This window comes from Dermacentor andersoni, chromosome 3, assembly GCF_023375885.2.
Source record: "Dermacentor andersoni chromosome 3, qqDerAnde1_hic_scaffold, whole genome shotgun sequence".
Classification (NCBI taxonomy): domain Eukaryota; kingdom Metazoa; phylum Arthropoda; class Arachnida; order Ixodida; family Ixodidae; genus Dermacentor; species Dermacentor andersoni.
Window position 1 is genome coordinate 133,876,021 of NC_092816.1, and position 21,068 is coordinate 133,897,088.

The 21,068-nt window shown below is 47.8% G+C and overlaps 1 long non-coding RNA gene across 1 annotated transcript in view; it reads right to left on the bottom strand.

Annotated features, from left to right (window-relative positions):
- Positions 1-821: 821 nt before the first annotated feature.
- LOC129383218 (uncharacterized) overlaps positions 822-21,068 on the bottom strand; it is a 122,012-nt gene continuing 101,765 nt past the window's right edge. Inside the window, exon 4 of the long non-coding RNA XR_011893455.1 lies at positions 822-3,651. This is a non-coding gene — a long non-coding RNA (uncharacterized lncRNA). The remainder of the gene's footprint in view (positions 3,652-21,068) is intronic.

Sequence of the window (21,068 nt, forward strand, 5' to 3'; positions counted from 1 at the left end):
TCATATCTGAATTAAATATTGGTGAGCTGTTAGATTCACGCCACCAGAGAAATCAAGTTCATTTCGAAAAGGTTCAAGAAATGGCTTTAATTGGATATGTACAAACCTGGCAACAGCTGCGTACCCACTGGAAAAACCTAAAAGGGAAACACAGCAAGGTAAGTTGTCTTGCTGAGCTCACTGATATTCTGAAAGGCTTTGCCAGACTCACACTCGTGTTTCGAAAAAAAATTATTTTCTTGCTAGGAAAGAGCTACAAATGTTGAGCGGCGCAGCGCCATCTAAATGGAGATTGTATAAAGAACTAAGCGCCAATCTCTGCCACCGTCCCATGGTCAAGGCTCATCAATATGGCCTCGACAGTGATGCTGTCAGTGTCGCCAACGAGGACAACACAGGTAAAACAAGTGGAACGGCTTTTTCTTTTTCTCCCGAGTGTTCACCCTCTCAGCTCAGCACTCTCGCGTCCACAGTTTTATTTGAAGCTGCACCCCATTTTAAGCTAATGCAAGACCAGTCGATGAAGGCTGCCAAGGCGAAATTCCTGGACACACGCTCATTATATTGTTATTATATGATATCGCCATAATATATATATGTAATTGTGAGCGATGGTGAGCGCACCACCTACTTCCACGCGCTCACCACCGTTCACTTTAGAAACGAGTGCGGGCATAAGCGCACTGAGTGTGCAAATCTGTGCTGTGAACCAGTAGTACCAACAACTAGTAAAGCTGCATTCTCCGGATGAAAGAAATTCTCCTGATGAAATTGTAATCTCCCATCTTTTGGCACTTGAACATTCAGACAAGCAACCCAAGTTTCATGATTTCATTTATTGCAAACGCTAAAAACATTTGCATCACTGGCCAACGGTTTTATTGTGCAACTTAAAAGGGGCCACATGTTAAAAAACAGGAGCTAACGGTCAGGCAGCAAAAGCAATATGTGTGCAAGTGCAAGCATACAATATTTGTGTACATGGAAACAGCAACAGCAGAACAAGAAGCAATTAGGCTTCTAGCAAAGCAGACCAAAAAATTGAGAAAATAAAATGTGAGTAAAGGAGTTGTTTTACACATAAATGAAATGAGCAGATGTATGTTTAACGGTGAGTTATGCAGTGACACCACCATCTTTTTCAATTCAGGTCAGAGTGATGACGAGAGGCGTTCTCATTTTGACAGCCTCGATTCACCTGGTGGCAGCAAAACCTCCGCAATGAGCTCAAGTCGTAAGTGGTGTTTTCTTAATGGTACAGTCTGTGTTCTTAGCAATGGAGTAGTGCAATTCCTACAGGCAGAAGAACAAATGAATGTTTATGCATGTGCACATACCGCATGGAATGTTTGTATATGTACATGTGATGGCATAACATGGAGCCGCTGATCATGTTGCACTCCACGTTTCCTTTTTCTACGCTAGTCCAGTATCCATGTGGAACCAAACATTTCGTGAGCTCGCGTCCAACGGTCAAAGTAGAAATGACGTCAGCGACGCCATCTTGCTGCTGTCTTTACACACACACATTTGCGTAAGGCACATAGTGGTTCTTCTTGCATCAGCACATTGGTTCCCCCGATTGTACTTTGCATAATCATAAACAATGCTAGGTAGACAGCTACCAGCATAATGGTTTTCGTAACATCAATGCGCCGGATCTACTTCATTTATTGTTCTGGATGCAACAATTTCAAATGGCTTTCCCATGTGATGTAACAGTATGGCCAAAAACGAAGGTTTTCCTATGTTTATGGTGATTACCGCTGTGCACTGTTTCTTGCAGCAACCACTGGCTCTACTATGCCACCAGCAAAGCGGTTCAGGAACAGCACCTTGGCACTGCCTGAGTTACTGGAGCAGCAGCATTGAAGGACAGCTGCACTTCTTCAAGGACAAAACGAAGTTCTGCTTAAGCAGCTGAAAAAGCTGCTACAACAGGAAAATGATAATTTCAAAGAAGTAATGGCAGGAATTACGGCATCATTCCTTCAAGGAAACTAAGCCATGATGGCACAATTGGTCAGGCAGCATGCGCCAGAATTTGGCCAGCCTGCAGCACCATGTGGGCAGATGCCACATCCCTTTTCATTTAGCCAGCCTCTCCAGCAAGAAGGACTGTCTTTTCTTCACAACAGCCTCAGGGTCAAGGCAGCAGCCCGAGTGAAGCAGTAAAGTGAGGAAGCTGTACTTCTGGCAAATAAACACTGCTTTTAAAAACCGTGCTTCAAACTCTGTTTCATTTGACTGTCTTCAGAACTTCACAAGATACAATTCACCACGATGCAGACCGAAGTGTAAAGTTCTCAGCCAAGAAATCGCAGAGGAAATCTCGCACTTCACTAACAGAGCTTGTGTGCAGAGGTCTGGTTGAAGGCTGCTGGCAAAGCTCATCTTTAGATGACTTAACATCACCAATCCGTGTATCATTTACTGTCTCTCCTCTCTCTTTACAAAAATTGTGCAAAATGCATGCAGCTACTGTGACTGTCGGCATAAATTCGTAATTTATGTCAGCCCGCTTCACCAGCGCTCTCCATCACCCCTTTAGCCTTCCAAAGGCATGCTCCACAACATTGCGACCGCTACTGTGGTACACATTAAATGATTCCTGCTCCTTTGAGAGGTGCATCCCTTCAGTATCCAAGGCAAACCAGGATATGCAGGATCCCCCAATAGCATGAGTAGGATTGAACAGCCATTCAACATGATTTCTTAACTTGGCAACAGCTCCTCACTCCTTTGGAACAGTGACGACAGCCTCAATACAGATGCATCAGGTGCACTCTCTGGAGCATTGCAGGTAACACTGCAAAATCTGAAACATAAATACGCACTATCATTAGACACATGGCAAGAATATAGTTTCCAGCAACAGGGGCACTTCTATGACAACTTACAAGTGAACTGTCCTTGTGCAGTCTATTCATTAACATTAATTGGCCAGCTCTAATACAGTCCTTGCTACAGAAGAACAACGAACTATGGTGCAAGCAAACGAGCTTGTGGGAGGAAAGGCCACTGGCTCCCATGTTTGCCAGGAGAAAACTCCCAAGAGAAAAAGAAAGCTGAATATTTTGTGAAATGAAACTTACCACCCTCGGTCATCTACCACAACCTGCACATTGTACTATGTCCACATTTTTCTGTTCACAAAGTCACGATATCCTTTCTTTGGTGCCATGATAGGGATATGGGTACCATCAATTGCACCAAATATTTGAGGGAAGTGGTACCTTGCTTTAAGGTTCCTGGCAATAGCTTCAGCTTCTGTGGCAGTAGGGATGTTTATAGGCTTGTTCAGGTAATGCTGTACAAGCGATTGGCAGAACATGTAAACACAATTTTTGACGCTGCTTTTGTGAACACCAAATTGATTTGCTACCACCCTGTATTCACTGCAGCTGGCCATTTTGAAAAGGGCAATAGCCACTCTCTTTTGCACTGGTAGTGGTTGTCGCACACATGTCTTTGGCGACATGAATGGTTCCAAAAGTAAAACAAGTTCGTTGAATAAAGCTCGGCTCATTTTAAAGTTATCTTGCCAGTCCTCATCCGTGAACTCTGCTGCCACGATGCGGTCCCACCAGTCATTAGAACGAGCCTTCATCCAGACACTTCTCTGCTTCCGTTCTTTTCCCAGCAAAGACCCTACAACAAAGGAGAGAAACCATGAAATATTTCGAAAAACGCTGCTAATGCACAGTAGCACATAAATAATATACTTAAAATGTACACAAACGCCACAAGAAGTGTCAAATGTTGCTTGCAAGAATAGTGCATCCAAATGCAACAGAAGACAGCACTGGGTGATGTGTGTGCTGTGGGACGATGTGAGATAGCAGTGAAATTAAGAACTTTTGAAGCCTGAAAAACGTGCTGCTCCCATGGCAGAAGCTGTTATGATATGAATAAAGAAATCTTGATGTTTACCACTAACTTCCAGAGTTGACGCATTCATTTTGGTCAGTTCGAATACATGTACAGGCCACACAAATGCAAACATTGTGATTGTGCACCGCAAAAGAAAACATCTGGTACTTTTCTCACTCGATGCAAAGCAAAGCAATCGCTTTTGTCCTTTTTCGGCTATCGCACGCAATAATGTTCAACATAGCGCTTCAAAAGCTTCATCCCGTGCGTACCAGCCAGAGCAGTGGCAGCGAAAGAAAGCGCTTCTACACTGGGGAATCCGGCATCTACAGCAAACGGAATTCTCCTGCCTCTGAACTTCGCATCGTTCACACAGCTTCCCACCGCGCCGCCGGAACTCCCAACCAGACCCTTGTCACGTCGCCAACCCCACTGCAGATGCATGGAGCTTTGACAGGTGTTTCTCTCTGCTGCATCTAGTTTTGATACTCGGTGACACAAACTGATTTTATTCCCCACCGATCTGTAGTCAACAAAATAGAGAAAGCGTGACGGAAATGATGCAAGCAGCGTGACAAGGACGGTGTGTCGAGCAGACGACAACTACTCAACCCGTGGGCTCGCCTCCGACAATGGGTAGTTGCCTCGGCGCTTGCCAAGGCGTCCGCGTAAACCAACCCCCCTGTTTCTATACCCCGTTTCATACATCAGGTGCAATGCTGTGGAAGCTACGCAGGTAGTATGGTTACCAAAATTTATCACTACACGCGTTGCGTCCATATTTTTTTTTTTTGGGGGGGGGGGCAGCACGTGAATTAACAGCTCGAAGCGCTTCCCTATATTTTTTTAGTCACACTCAGGAACAGGTAGTCAGAATTTGGCAGCCAGCTGATCTGATCCCCGGCCTCACATGGATGTTTTGAATCACGAATTTGCACTAAAGCTCACTCACTCAATCATAATATCTGGACCGTGTGGCGGCAATTGTTGCCGATCACGACACGACTGCTATCAAAAGTATTTCGTAAGAAATGCCACTTGCCTTCGTACGCTGCTTCGTTTTGGGAGTACTAGTGGGCTTAAATGTTCTCATTAGCAAGTATAGCACAGTGTCTGTCTAAAAGGATCCTTTAGATATGTTCTCACCTTGCATGACCACCAAACCGTTGACGGCAGAGCACATCGCCAACCCTCTTGCGCACAAAAGTGCTTTCATGTAGGCTGACCATATCCGACGACGTCGCTGCTCATGCTGCATACAGGCGAAAGCGTACAAGATGACGTGAAACTTGGTCCATGCTGACAAAAGTAGCATAAGGTGGAGGTGGAATGCTGCATTCCCAAGCATTTTGCAAAAGTATCAGGTTCTCGGTAGTCAGTACAGTCGGTATTCAATTACCAACGCGCACTCGGCCCAACGTTACTAGACTAGCTTCAGTTTTAAAACTCGGCGCCGTTGCGCGGAACCGCCACCCGCCCGCGCCTTCGTGGCGCTGCAGTCGCGCCCGGCTTCACTTCCGCAATAGCCGGCTACGCGGGCGGGCCGGACTAAGCACGCGGTGCAGCGTTGATGTATTCTGTGGTTCGTTGTTGAGAGCGAATTTCGCAAGCACGTCATCCTTGGAACTGTAGCCTTCGCCGAGTTTCTTAAGAATATCAGCAGACGATGCCGCCGTGCTGCGTACCTGGATGCATAGGCCGCTATCGGAACGATTTCAACAGTTCGGCGCACCACTTTTTCTCTGCTCCCAGCAAAGCGACGCTTCGATCGGCGTGAAACAGAGCGATTCCTCGTACCGACCGGGAACTCTCTGCGAAATCAACGGCACGCGCTTGTGCCACTGCTCCAGCGTTCGTCGTCGTCTTCCTCAGCTGGCTGCGTGGCCGTTCATCTTTCCAGCGTAGAATTTCACTTCACTTCTGTCGTCGTAATAGGGAGGCCGCGTTTACGGGGTATGAGCCACTCATGGTCTTAAGTAACGGAAAGATTTAATTTTGAAATTTAATTTTGAAGAATTACAAGCGGCAAATCGCAGGCGAAGGCTGCTAACCACGCCGCCGAGCAAACCGAGACATCGAACACACGCGACAACTGCGGACTGCGGGCATACTGTCAGTGACGTCGTTCTCTCTCGTAGCCGATTGTGTGTGTAACCTCATAACTGAGAAATACTTCAATGAACCCTCAACCCAGTGATAAACACAGGGGCCGCACGTTTCAGTTTCGCTGATTAAGCACCTTCACGGAATGAAAAATCCGACTTCTTTCTTTTTCTTTCTTTTCTTTTGTGGCTTGTGTGTACAAAGACAGACCTCATCTTTCTTTTTGTACCGCTTCTTTGGCGTGGTGAGAAGCTTCGGTGGGGATGCAGATCATCCTACAATCACGCACTTAGGCCAGATATTAAGGCTCGTGAGCCTAAACTGCGCGAAACGTTAAGACGACAGGAAGAAACACACGACATTTAGAAACGTAGCTTCCGCGCTTCGCTGTATGCGTTTCTTCCTTTCGTGCAGTTTACCCTTGATGATGGATATCGTTTCTTGGCGCAAGGGCCAGAAATGGCCAAAGAGCGCCATGACATTTGGTGATGAATGGCAATGAGTATCGATGAATATGGCTGTATATTGGCCTAAAATATTCGCTGTAAATGGCGTAAAATATGTATCTATTAAAATAAGGTCAATGAAAAGTGAGTCCTATAGTTGTTAACGTACGTTGAGAACGATAAGATACTAAAACATGTTAATTTATAGCAGCACCAGTGCCTCTGCAGAGCCCTTCAGTGCAAGGGCTGCGAGGCATGTGCTGTGTAAGCGATTTCATTGCAGCTACAGCCTCTAAGCAGAGGCTGTGCTACAAATAGCCTGGCCAAATCATTTCTATGGTATTAGTTTCTTCTAAGAACTTGAGCACTGATTTAAAATTAAATAGAGGGTCATTGCCTAAAAAGAAGACTGGGTGCAGAGGTATATTATGACTGTATAAGGAAGGGAAGAACTTTTTTCTCTCTATTTCTAATAATGGGCACTGAACGAGAACACGAAGAACTGTAAGTCTACTTCCACACCTAGTGCATGTCGGAGGGTTAGTTCCAGTTAGAATATACGAGTGAGTGCTATAGGTGTGCCCAATTCTTAACCTACAGAGCAGTACTTCCTGTTGTCTCGTTGTTTTCTCAGAGATCCAGTTTCCTATTTTCGGTTTGATTAGATGATGATGATATGTGGTGTTTAATGGCGCAAGGGCCAGGTGTGGCCAAAGAGCGCCATGACAAGTGGTGATGTTGACGATGTATTATGGAGATGTGACTTGGCTGTAAAGTGGCCTAAAAATAGCTGCTGTAAAGTGCATAAAATCTACGTGATGTAAAATTATGGCGATGACTAATGACGAATACTATGAACATTAAAATCCATCGTAAAAGAATGACATAGAATTGAAAATATATGAGATAGTAAAAATAGCTGGAGCACTGTTGCCTCGCCGGAGCCCTTGAAACACAAGGGCCTAGAGGCACGTGCTATACAACAGAACTATCACAGCGCCATCCTCCGAAGAGAGGAGACGCTACGAACATGTGGGGCTAATAACATGCAGGACAACATCTTTCAGGAAACTTAGGACGGCGTTGGTACCAAATAGCGGTTCTGGGCCGAGTAACATTACGGGATGTAGGGGGATGTCGTATGCTAGGGAAAAATGTTTCCTTCTTTCAGATTCGGCTGCCCGACACTCCTGGAGGACGTGGAGGACGGTCAGCCTCTCCCCGCATCTACCGCAGGTTGGAGGATCATTTTCAGTGATTAGAAAGTTATGCGTGCCAAATGCGTCTCCTATTCTCAGGCGACAGAATAGGACATTTGTTCGCCGTGATTTTGTTACGGGGGGCCAAGAACCTAACTGTGGTTTTATCACGTGCAGTTTGTTATTTACTTCTGCGTCCCACATACGTTGCCAGTGATTTCGCAGTTTCCTTCTTAAAAAAGGCTTCAGGTCTGTGACAGGGACCGAAGCAGCAGGATTAACTGTATGCAAGGAAATTGATGTGGCCATCTGGTCTGCTAGAACGTTACCCTCGATGCCCCTATGTCCAGGCACCCAGCATATAATGACATGCTGGTTAGACATATGCGCTCTACAGAGAATAGAATAGAGCTCAGTAATTACGGGGTTTCTGTGTTTACAGTGTGACTTCAAGGCTTTCACGACGCTTAGGGAGTCTGTAAATAAAATTGTTTTTTGAATATTTGATTTTCTGATATGCTCCACAGCCGACAATAGTGCATGGGCCTCAGCCGTAAATATACTTGTTTCAGGGTGCAGTACACCGGACTCCGAGAAGGACGGACCAATGGCTGCGTAGGACACCCCGGCATGCGACTTAGAAGCGTCTGTGTAAAACTCTGTGCACGAGTACTTGTACTGGAGCTCCAAGAAATGCATTTTGTTGTGTCTCTGGCGCATGTTTAGTGACCTCTACAAAGGATGTGTCACACTCTATCAACTGCCACTCCCAGGGCGGTACTAGCTTAGCTGGAGGCATTAGGCGTTGTTCGAGAACTGGAACATCCATTTCCGTGCTAAGTTCTCTTGCACGCAGTGAAAAGGGAAGTCTCATAGAGGGTCTGTTATGAAAAAGTGTTTTACACGTCAAGTCGTTAGCGATTGTGAAACACGGATGTTCCTTATTAGAGCGAACCTTGAGAAAATACGTTAAGCTGATGTTTGTTCTCTGAAGATGGAGTGGCCACTCATCTGACTCCACATATAGGCTTTCAACAGGGCTTGTCCTAAATGCGCCAGTGGCCAGACGGATACCCAGATGGTGAACGGGGTCTAACATCTTAAGTGCGCTCGGTGCGGCAGAGTGATATACCACGGCACCATAATCTAACCGTGATCGAACTAGGCTCTTGTAAATATTCAATAAACACTGTCTGTCGCTACCCCACGTTGTGTGGGATAGGATTTTAAGTAAGTTCATTGTCCTAAGACATTTTTCTATAAGATGTATTATGTGAGGTATGAAAGTGAGCCTGGAGTCAAGAATAACACCAAGGAATTTGTGTTCTTTGTTGACAGGGATTTGTGTTCCGCCCAGTTCTACACAAGGATCTGGGACCAGGCCTCTCTTTCTTGTGAAGAGAACACAAGAACTTTTGTGGGGGTTGACCTTAAATCCGTTTTCGTCTGCCCACTTGGAAACATTGTTCAAGCCCTGCTGTGCCTGTCTTTCGCATACTGTGAGATTGCAGGATTTGAAGCCTATTTGTATATCGTCTACGTATACGGAACAAAAAATGGCAGGTGGTAGTGAAGCACGTAGCGTGTTCATCTTAACGATAAAGAGAGTGCAGCTGAGCACGCCTCCCTGGGGTACACCAGTTTCCTGCGTAAAGGGACGTGACAGTGCATTGCCGACTTTTACTCGGAAGGTACGATTTGACAAATAGCTTTCAATTATGTTCAGCATATTTCCACGGATGCGAATTTCCGACAGGTCTCGCAAGATACCGTAACGCCATGCTGTGTCATATGCCTTCTCCATATTGAGGAATATCGATAGGAAAGACTGTTTATGTATAAAGGCATCGCGGATATTTCCTTCTATGCGCACAAGATGATCGGTCGTCGACCGCCCCTCTCGGAATCCACACTGATAAGGATCGAGCATATTGTTGACCTCGAGGAAATGTATTAGTCTGCGATTTATCATTTTTTCAAAAAGCTTACACAGACAATTAGTTAGAGCTATCGGACGGTAACTTGCCGCCAAGGAGGGGTCTTTTCCGTGCTTCAGAACAGGGACTACAATCGCTTCTTTCCATGTGGATGGGAGGTATCCGGAAACCCAAATAGTGTTGAATAGTGTAAGTAGTGCAACTTGTGTGTCAGTATGAAGGTTTCTGATCATGTCATACATGACTCTGTCAGGTCCCGGTGCAGTGCTTTTGCATGTGTTCAAGGCAGCTTTCAACTCGGCAATACTGAAAGGCCGGTTATACGGTTCATTCTGCCTGGATTTTCCTATGATTGGCTTACGTTCTATTATTTCTTTATGTTTAAGAAAGGACTGGGAATAATTGATTGAGCTCGACACACGCTCAAAGTGCTCCCCAAGTGAATCTGCCTGGTCTTGCAGAGTTTCGCCTTGTGTGTTTACCAAAGGGAGGGAGTATGTTTGTCGCCCCCTTATCCTACTAACCCTGTTCCAGACTTTCGCCTCATCTGTGTACGAGTTGATGCCCGATAAAAAGTTCTGCCAGCTTTCTCTTCTAGCCTGTCGGCGGGTTCGCCTGCCTTCGGATTTTACTTTTTTAAAGTTGATAAGATTTTCTGCAGTGGGAGAAGCGCGTAGCAAACCCCACGCTTTGTTGTTTTTTACGTGCGATCCTACAATCGTCGGTCCACCACGGGACGCGCCGTTTGCACGAGAGGCCATTTACTTGTGATATGCATTTAGATGCGGCATCTATTATAAAGGCTGTAAAATACTCCACAGCAGCATCAATTTCTAACGAGGAGATGTTATGCCATGAGATACCAGTAAGAGTTCGAAATTTGTCCCAATCAGCTGTCTCAATCTTCCACCGAGGTGCCTGTGGTGGATATTCATTTTCTTGAGGCGTTCTTAGTAGTATGGGGAAGTGATCGCTTCCGTAAGGGTTCTTTGTAACTTCCCATTCAAGTTCAGGGAGAATAGAAGGAGAAACTATGCTGAGATCGATTGAAGAAAAGGTTCTGTTTGCTAGAGAGTAATATGTGGGTTCCTTCTTATTCAAAAGGCACGCACCACAAGAAAAAAGGAACTGTTCAACCAGACGACCTCGCGCATCTATACGAGAGTCGCCCCACGGGGAGCTGTGCGCATTGAAGTCGCCAAGAACAACATAGGGTTCTGGCAGTTCATCTATAAAGGACTGAAATTCATGTTTAGTTAATTTGTAATGTAGGGGTATATAAAGCGAGCAAATAGTGATGAGTTTGTTTAGCAGAACAACTCGCACCGCTACTGCTTCAAGGGGCGTTCGAAGGTGTAAAGGTTGACATGCTATACTTTTATGAGTGAGAATCGCAACACCACCCGATGACGCGACGGCATCATCGCGATCGTTGCGAAACGTAACATACGTACGGAGAAAGTTTGCGTGTCTGGATTTTAAATGTGTTTCCTGTAAACACAGCACTTTTGGATTATGTTTGTGGATGAGTTCTTGCAAATCATCAAGGTTTGTAAGGAGACCTCTAATGTTCCATTGAATGATTTGTGTATCCATATTTAAAATAAATTGGTGCTGTGTTTACGGAAACGGACGGGATACCTGATTACAGAACCCTTTCGAGGCCCTGTAATAGGGGTTTTGTTCTTTTTGGAGCGTTCGAGGGAGCCTCGCCGCTCCTTAGGCGCTTGGTGCGCCTTGAGGATGGGTGTAGTGTCCATTGCCTCTTGTGAGGCGCCGGACACATGCTCTTGCGAGCTGGAAGTTTTCAGAGGGAGTCCCGCCTTGGAGGGCAAGACCCCTGCGCCCACCAGCCCGGAGGTCGATGGGGCTCCCAGAGGGATTTGGCTACGCCGGCCTTTGCCAGCGCTGGGAGGGGCCGGGGAGGTTGGAGCAGCCTCGGCTGCGCCCACCTTCGGGGTCGATGGTTCCTTCTCCTCGGTTGACGGAGCAGCGCTAGCTGCAACCGTCGCGGGGGCAGATGGCGTGACTGCCGACTCACTGATTGTGGGTCGGACAGCCGCCGGAGGCCGTTGTGACGCTGCCCCCTGACGCGCCACTTCGCCAAAGCTTTTCTTTGGCAGGTATGCTACCCGCCTTCGTGCCTCTTTGAACGATATATTCTCTTTTACTTTTATGGTTACAATTTCTTTTTCCTTCTTCCAGGAGGGGCACGACCGTGAGTACGCGGCGTGATCCCCATCACAGTTTCCACAGTGTAGAGAGTTCTTACATTCTTCAGTTGCGTGTTCAAGGGCACTGCATTTCGCACATGTTGGGCGGCCTCGGCAGCTCTGCGAGCTGTGGCCAAAACGTTGGCATTTGAAACATCTCAAGGGATTTGGCACATACGGTCTTACACGGAGCTTGATGTACCCGGCCTCGATTGATTCGGGCAGGACACTTGAATTGAAGGTGAGAATTAGGTGCTTGGTCGCAATTTCTTTACCCTCGCGCCTTATCTTGATTCTTTTGACATTTATGACATTTTGTTCACTGAAGCCCTCCAAGAGTTCAGCCTCAGTGAGCTCCAGCAAATCATCGTCCGAGACAACGCCGCGGGTGGTATTCATCGTGCGGTGCGGGGTTACTACTACTTGGGTCTCCCCAAATGATACTAGTTTTGGCAGTTTCTCAAATTGTTTCAGATCGCGGAGCTCCAAGAGGAGGTCACCGCTAGCCACCCTCGACGCCTTATAACCTGGGCCAAAAACTTCGGTAAGGGTCTTAGATACAAGGAAGGGGGAGATTGTTCGGACTTGTTTAGCTGGTTTTTCTGTGTGGATCACATGAAAACGAGGAAAATTGTGGACTTGGCGTCCGAAAAACTGAAATACTTCTTCGGTGCGCCCTCGTTTCTGAGGGCGATCAGGTAGTTTAGGAAACGCGTTTTCCATAGGTACAGTTGGGTTTTCGGCCGCGATGCCGACCACCCACCATGGAGCCCAACAGGGGGACGTGACAGAAGTTCCTGCTGGAGAAACCCTGCCAACGCCAGCCGTACATCGCTGCTATAACCAAATCTGTTATAACCAAGGTTGGCTATCCCACACAAGGTTAACCCTTGCCGCCGAGGAGAATGAAGTAAATGGAAGAGAGGAGAGGACAGGAAAGGTCAAAAAGTAAGAGATAAAGACGAAGATTGGAGAGGAGGACAGGAAAAGGCGACTACCGATTTCCCCCGGGTGGGTCAGTCCGGGGGTGCCGTCTACGTGAAGCAGAGGCCAAAGAGGTGTGTTGCCTCCGCCGGGGGGCCTTAACGGTCCGAACACCCGGCATCGGCTCAACCTCCAGGATCCCCCGGACACGGCTAAGCCGCGCACGGCTACACGCGGGAGGGTCCAACCCTCGTGTGCTCGGGTCCGTGGTGTCGCAACGCACCAAACGCCTGCTGACGCAGACGCCCCTGCGGGATCGGTTTGATTAGGTGCAGTTTGTTGAATACCTGAGTGTCCCATTGCCGTTGCCAATATTTCCGTAGTTTATGCTGTAAAAATGGCTTAAGGTCTGAGTAGGGTACAGGTATATTAATGTTTTCACCAGAAAAAGGTACGGATGTAGCCCTTTCGTCAGCAGCTACGTTGCCCTCAAGGCCTCTATGGCCAGGCACCCAACAAAGAACAATCATTTGGTTAGACATGTATGCTGAACATAGAAGGTTATACACTTCATTAAGGATGGGGTTTTTGTGTTTTCGTAGACTTGATATGCAACTAACAACGCTTAATGAGTCTGTGAATATGACAGCCTTAGGTATACCTGTTTGTTTTATATGTTTCACAGCAGAGAGGATCGCATATGCCTCCACTGTGAAAATGCTGGTGTTTGGATTTAATGCACCGGACGTTGAAAATGAAGGACTGAGCGCTGCATAAGCTACACGATGAGTAGACTTTGAAGCGTCTGTATAAAACTCTGCGCAGGAGTACTTCGCCTGGAGTTCGAGGAAGTGTGAATGTATATGCACCTCAGGCGCATGTTTTGTTATTGCGACGAAAGACATATCACACTGGATAGACTGCCATTCCCAAGGTGGTGCAAGGTTAGTGGGAGTCATTAGGACTGTTTCTTGATGTTGAATACCGGTTTCATTAGCCAGCTGTTCTAAGCGCAAAGACAAAGGAGCTCGAACGGATGGGCGGTTACGGTAAAGTCTTGCAGAAGATAAGTCAAGTACAGTTGAGTAACACGGATGTTCGTCATTCGATTTGCATTTTAAAAAGTAGCAAAAGTTTAGATATGTTCTGCGTAGGTGTAGGGACGATTCGTTCGCTTCAACATACAGACTTTCCACAGGGCTTGTCCTAAATGCGCCTGTTGCCAGCCGTATACCTAGATTGTGGACCGGGTCGAGAATTTTCAGAGCACTGTCCGATGCGGATTGGTACACCACGGCTCCGTAGTCCAGGCGTGATCGTACAAGGCTTTTATACAGGCTAAGCAGACACCTCCTGTCACTGCCCCAGTTTGTTCGAGAAAGCAGCTTCAGCAGGTTCATAGTCTTCAGGCACTTAGATTTAAGGTATTTAAAGTGGGGAATGAAATTAAGTTTTGTGTCCAAAATAATACCTAAAAATTTATGTTCAAGACTGACCGATAGTCGTTCTCCGTTAAGGTCAATGGCGGGTTCCGGTGACATGCCTCTCTTGTTTGTGAAGAGAACACATGTGCTTTTTTGAGGGTTAAATTTAAAACCATTTTCTTCTGACCACTTTGAGAGTTTGTTCAGGCCAAGCTGTAGCTGTCTCTCACAGATGCTGAGATTGCACGACCTAAAAGCTATCTGTACATCGTCCACATAAACCGAGTGAAAGAGTGTGCGAGGTATGATGGTATGCAAGGAGTTCATTTTCACAATAAAGAGTATACAGCTCAGCACTCCACCCTGCGGTACACCTGTCTCCTGTGAGAATGATCGAGACTGCACATTGCCAATTCTAACGCGAAATGTTCTGTAAGACAAGTAGCTCTCAATAATGGTCAGCAAGTTGCCGCGTATACCCATTCCAGAAAAATCCAGAAGGATCCCGAAGCGCCACGTAGTGTCATATGCCTTTTCCATATCTAGGAATACAGGTACGACAAACTGTTTGTGGATAAGGGCTTCACGAATGTACATTTCCATTCGGACCAGCTGGTCTGTCGTCGACCTGCGTCCCCTGAAACCGCATTGGTATGGGTCTAATATTTTGTTGGTTTCAAGATAGTGGAGCAAGCGTTTGTTCACCATCTTTTCAAAGAGTTTGCATAGGCAGCTTGTCAACGCTATCGGTCTATAACTGTTTGCCAAGGAAGGATCCTTACCCTGCTTCAAAATGGGAATTATAATGGCCTCTTTCCAGACAGAGGGAATCTGGCCGGAAGACCACATACCATTGTAAAGAAAAAGAAGGGTTCTTTGTGTTTCAGATGGCAGGTGCTTTAACATTTCATATATTATGCGGTCAGAGCCTGGGGCAGATTTGTTGCAGCCGTTACGCGTTTACGAGAAAGAGAGGAAGGCCCGCGGCAGCGCGTATATATATCGGGCGAATAAAGGAAGGCACCACACCACTCGTTAGGGAGACTTGCTGACGAGACCGGAGTTGCCACAACAACAACAACCTGACCATGGAGAAGGAGGAAGCTCGTGCCGCTGCCGAGGCCGCCGATTCCGATATTGGTGAGGAGCCCACGTTCGCATACCATGCAGTGACCGGGGAAGCTTTGGGCACTACCATCACCACCGCCAATAGAGAGGAGCGCTTGAGGATGGGCCTTACTCCCACTTCTCCAGCCGCTGCCGAGAAATCGTCTTTCACCGCTTTCTTGAGGGAGCGACGGGCAGCTCAGACAGCCGCTGACGAGAGGGAGAAGGCAGTCGCCCCAGCAGCAGCAGCCCCAGTAGCCGGCCCAGCAGCAGCAGCCGCAGTAGCCTAAAAAGAGCAGTCGTTCATTGCCGTCATGAGGGAGCGGCAGGCAGCCGCAGAAGCCAAGGAGAAGGCCGCCGCTGCTGCATCGGGGGCCGCCCCGGCCAAGGAGGGAGCCGCGGCAGCAGCAGCAGCGCCACCGCCAACCTCAGAGGTGAGCGAGGGGCCATCGGCTTCCGTGTGGCCGGAAGATATTATAGCAGCAGCGAGAGCGATGTCGCCACAGTTGTTTGTTTACGACACCGATGACGAGGATTACTTGTATGAATGTGCGCACGAGGAGCTAAGAAAAATGCAGAGAGAGAAACAACGGCGAAAGGCAGCGGCGGCGGGCGAAAGGCAAAAGGCAGATGCCGAAAAGCGAAAGGCAATGACAACAGCCGAACGGCAAAGGGCAGCGACGGCAGCCGAAAGGAAGCAACTGCCACGCCGCCGCAGGAGCAACAGCAGCAGCAACAGCGGCAGCAGCAGCGGCAGCAACAAAAGGGAGCGGGGATCGCCATTGTCCATTGGCCGGACGGCAAACCGGCAGGCAGCGTCATTGACAAGGGCGACGGCCGCCTGTATCTCACGCTGTCCGACGACGAGGAGCGGAGGAAAGAACGGGAGGCAGAATTGGCAAAGAGAGCGCCCAAGTACCCGCTCGTTTACGAAGCAGTTTACGAGGCGGACGGACGAGTGGCGGGCACGGTGACAGACTCGGGCGACGGCCGTCTAGTTCTCAAGCTGTTCGAGAAGTCGCTGCCGCCGCCGCCGCCGCGTACGTTAACTCCGTTCGAGCAGTTTATGGAGCGCAAACACCAGGAGGAGGAGCGGAGGTCGGGCAGCACGACGGGTGGGATCGCAATGGTACAGTGGCCCAGCGGCAAACTGGCCGGCAGCGTCATTGACAAGGGGGACGGCCGCCTGTACCTGACGCTGTCCGACGAGGACGAGAGGATGCGCAAGCAAATAAAAGAGGTGGCCGCCGAAAAAAGGAAACATTTTCCCGTCGTCTACGAGACGTATTACGAAGAGGACGGCCGCTTAGCCGGCTCCGTGACCGCTCTGGCGGACGGGCGCATGGTCCTCACGCTAGAAAAGGTCGTGGAGACGGAAGAGGGTACTAGTACTACTACCGTAAGCCGACGGAATCCCCCTCCTCCATCCTCTCCAAGGAGCAGCACTTCTCCTCCAACCTTAACGGAGTACGACGCTGCTACTAGTTACGCCATGTCTTCTAAATCGAGCTGCGCATCAAAGCAGCAACGGCAGCAGCAGGCTAGCGGCACTACCGAGCAACCGAGCACCTCGAGGCGGCCGCCTACTGCTCCTCCCAATTCTCCCAGGAGGCCGGAGCCGAGTTCAAAGGCCGCAGCCGCCCACCTCGATGACGTAGTCTACCTCGTCAGGGGGCGCGTGGACGGGACCGTCATTAAAAAGGCCGGACACGTTCACCTGAAGCTTGCAATCGATGCTCCCAGCACAGAAAAGCAGCAGCAGAAACCCGCTGAGCAGCAGAGACTCGCAGAGCAGCAGAGACCCGCAGAGCAGCAGAAACCCGCGGAGCAGCAGAAAAAACAACACCAAGAGGTGCACTACGTGACCATGGGCGACGACGACGCGGCGGCCAAAATAACTGAAAGGGGCGGCCGACTCTATCTCACTGAGACACCCAGAGCTGCTGCCGCTGCTGACGACGACAGCGAGAGCTAGACCGACGCCGAGGTCCGCCGTTTCATGAATCCCGACGACGAGAGGCCACTGTGGAATTCGACCAGCTTTATGGGCAGGGACATAAGAGACACCAGACCGGGCTTTGGAATCGTCGTGAAACTGCGGGGTCGCCAGCAGTGTCTGCACAGAGCGCGGGACGCGCTGCGGGACCTGTTTATTCTCACAACCAGGGACGACGCGTTCCACATCACGCTCTTTCAAGTCAACATCGAGTTTCAGAGAGAGTACGATGCTCGGTCCCTCCCGAACGACATCTTGGTCGTTTTCAGAGATTACGTCATGCAACAGACCCGAGAGGCGATCCGGGAGGCTCGCGACAATCTGCGCGCCACGAGATTTTGCATTGTGGTCAAGCCCGACGGCTGGATCGTGATCGGAAAGATATACCCGTCGCACCTGGCCATCGCGGTCGACTACAGCAAAGCGGCCGGTGTGATCGACGGGCTGCGCGCCACCATTCACGCAATGTCCAACGAGTGGATGATTCCGTAAGGCCACGTTGTGTCATATGCCTTTTCCATATCGAGAAATATTGATAAGAAAAACTGTTTATGTATAAATGCGTCCCGGATATTTCCTTCAACACGTACGTGATCGGTGCACAAGCTTGTGTCAGCATTTTGTGAGAAGCAACTTTTGCCTAAAGTATTGTTCTTAAAGAACTGCGCGCTGCGTTTTAGTGGATTTCAGCTGCTGTTTAAAAAGCAAGAGCCGCTCTTGCATATACTTCACACTGCACTTACTACTCTAGTCCAGCGAGTCCTAAGTCGGTGTTTGCGTCATGAGGCCTTTGCAGACAAGAGCGCTGAAGAACTGAAAAGGCTAGACATGATGGATTCATCCTTTTGAAAGTAAAAACCTGAAATTGGTACAGATACCGAAAAATCAATGGTACTCAAGTGAGAAAAAGTGGTTTTATCTTGGAGCACGGGCTTTCTACTTGGCCTGTGCCAAGAACCTTATTCATAAGCTTCCGCTTGACAATCGAGTTCTTAAATGTGCCAGCCTCCTCAGTTTACAGTTAACAAACAAATGTTGAGTCCGAAGTGCGATCACTAAAATACCTTGTGTCGCAGCTTCTTCAAGTAATCAAGAATGAATAAGTTTTGTCTGTAATCATTGAGTGGCACATGCTGAAGTGTGACTCCAATAGCGCCCTTCTGGCCCTTGAAAATGAATGAATTGATGCTCATTGGGCCAAAACATTTGAGCAGAAGACTGTTGGAGGTCAACCGAAGTATCCGTTGTTGTCAAAGCTCATGAAGCGTCTGCTGTGTCTACCACATGGCAATGCAGACTGCGAACGAGGGTTTAGTGAAAATAAACGCTTGTATGAAAACCGCTACTCATTATGCATCACAAGCATTAACGGACTGCACATACCTTCGCCGCTATGATGGAGATGCCAGCAAAATTTAAGGAGATCCAGAGCCCGATATGCAGAGAGAACTGCAAGTGCACATCAGTCAAAAGCAGAAAAAGGTTTGGAGGCAAATACACTAGTGCTGACATTGTCAACGAAAAGTGGCTCCGAAAGAGCTTGGAAGGTCACCTCATGTAGGGCATTACTGAAGCGAGCAGAAGACATAATTTCTTCTGGTCTGAATTCTAAGAGCCTGGAACAAGTTGAAGGTGGGAATACTTCATTAGCTGAAGGCAACTCCACTTTGAGCCAAACCCACTCACAGCTGGAAGAACTGATCAAGGCGAGCAAAAGGCAGTAAATGCTGCAAAATGCACATAAAATGCAAATAAAATAAAAGTCAAAAGGCACCCCTTGCAGTTTGGTTTTTGGAATTTTTGTCATAACATTTAATATACTTTAATTAGCTGTACATCCTCCTTCATTTGCAGTACTGCATTAAATCTGATGGACTGGTTCATTTCTTGGTGGTTTGTAAAATGTGCATGTACATAAGACTTAATCTGCTGATAGAGAAGTGCAACAAATATGGCTTTACAGAACTGTGGCAGTGATCAAAGCCTTGGTTTTAGTGGTCATGAGAGAGGTATCCCTGTGAAATTAGTTGCTACTCCAATTCCTGCTATAAAATCGAGTTCTCATATAAGGTTGCTCCAAAGCAGCTTTTTCTCTGCTCCAAAAGTTGCCGTGTCTGGATCACCACCGAAAATGTCTAAATGTTCATGGAGACTATAGTTGCACTGGCTCACTTTCATTTCACTCACCCTCATATATTTTGCAGAACATATGCTTGTTATATGTGCTCTGTGCTGCGACTATAATTTCGGTGCAATCGTTCCCAATACATGACTAGAGACAGCTGCTCCTACGCAATACACTGGAACAAAGAACATCATTGAGATTTTTCCCTCGCCGTTGCAATTGTGCAAAAATGTAAACAAGGTTCTTGAATGACAAAGTTTTATCAAAACTAATATATTTGTCATCATCTTTTTCATTTCACAGCCTTTACATTTTTCATATGAGCAGCATGCACTGCTTTGCTGGTTTCAAACTGATATAGTTCAAAAGTTTGTGCGATACTCGCTTTACTTATCAAATAGACAAAAACGATGGAAGCATTGACTGTTGGAAGCATGATTGTTCAGGTACAATTTTTGGGACATACAAGTATACAAAAAATATATTTTCCTTGTCTTCACAGTGCATAGTGTTCAAATTTGTTTACAGCATATTTGGTGAAGGCAATGCAGTTATTATTCATGTACTTGATCCGTCGAGAAATTTCATAACGAGGATACCGAGCTTCAACGTGAGCCCTCTCCCACCTGTATTAAATTTCTGGCTATGCCTCTGTACATAGCGTTTCATTTTCTTAATTCTTTCCCACTAAAACTAAAAAGTTTTGCGTATAAATGAACCTATACTTTGCAATGTATTTTTCTTCATTCACCAAGCAACAAGCTACGGCACGCCAGGCATGACAGATGCATGCGTCAGACAGGCCACCGAAACCAGCGAGGCTGGCTGCGCGTGCGAAATTCGCCTGTTCGGCGACCCGTCGCTTTTGGATGTAGCATGTTTGTTGGGCTCCCGGCGTATTCTTGCGTTCCTTCAGCACTTCGACACGACACTATAGACCTCTCCCTGTTTGCAAACAATGTGACATCACTGGGCCTGGGCAATGTATCGGCATCATCACGCTCACCCATAGCCTCCTTTATTTTTTCTATGCCTGCTCAAAGGCTGCTGAAGCGCCATCTCTGAAGGCAACGCCCCTCTGCTGACTTTTTCCGCGGGCTGGCACTGCCAGCCCTGGGGAAGGTGAGCTCCATGTGGAGAGGGTGAAAGGCGATAAAAGAGTGGGGGTAGGGACATTTCCGTGGCGGATGCTCAGTTCTGTCATGGAGCGAGCAAAAGCAAAGCTCACGGAAAATGTCCACTTCGCAACCTTGTCATAGTAGCAGGTGAGCTAAATGACGTCCTAAACAGGAAAGGGACAGGACTAGCCCAACGCTTGGCAAAGGGGTTGGACGACTTCCGCGAGCTGTCCCCTCAGGTGCGCATTGTGGTGTGCACGGTGCCGGAGGTGCCTGTATGTGACAGTCACATACGAAGAGCCGTAGTGGCTTCTAATGAGGCGATATGGAAAATGAGTCGGGAGAAAGGCTTCGAGGTTGTCGAAGTAAACAGGGAAGTGAGAAGGTGTGGTGGTTTTCAACGAGACGAGATCCACTTCAATTACAGGCTTGCACGAGAAGTGGGCTGGCGACATGCTGGTCGCGCTGTTGCTTCTTTAGGGGGCCCGCTGGCGCTCAGGAGGCCAGAGTAGGTAGTAGTGAAAAAGGTCCTCTAAGGGTACTTCAGTATAGCATCGCCGTGAATAACAGAAAAAGGAAGAAAGCAAGAAAGCTCACCATGCA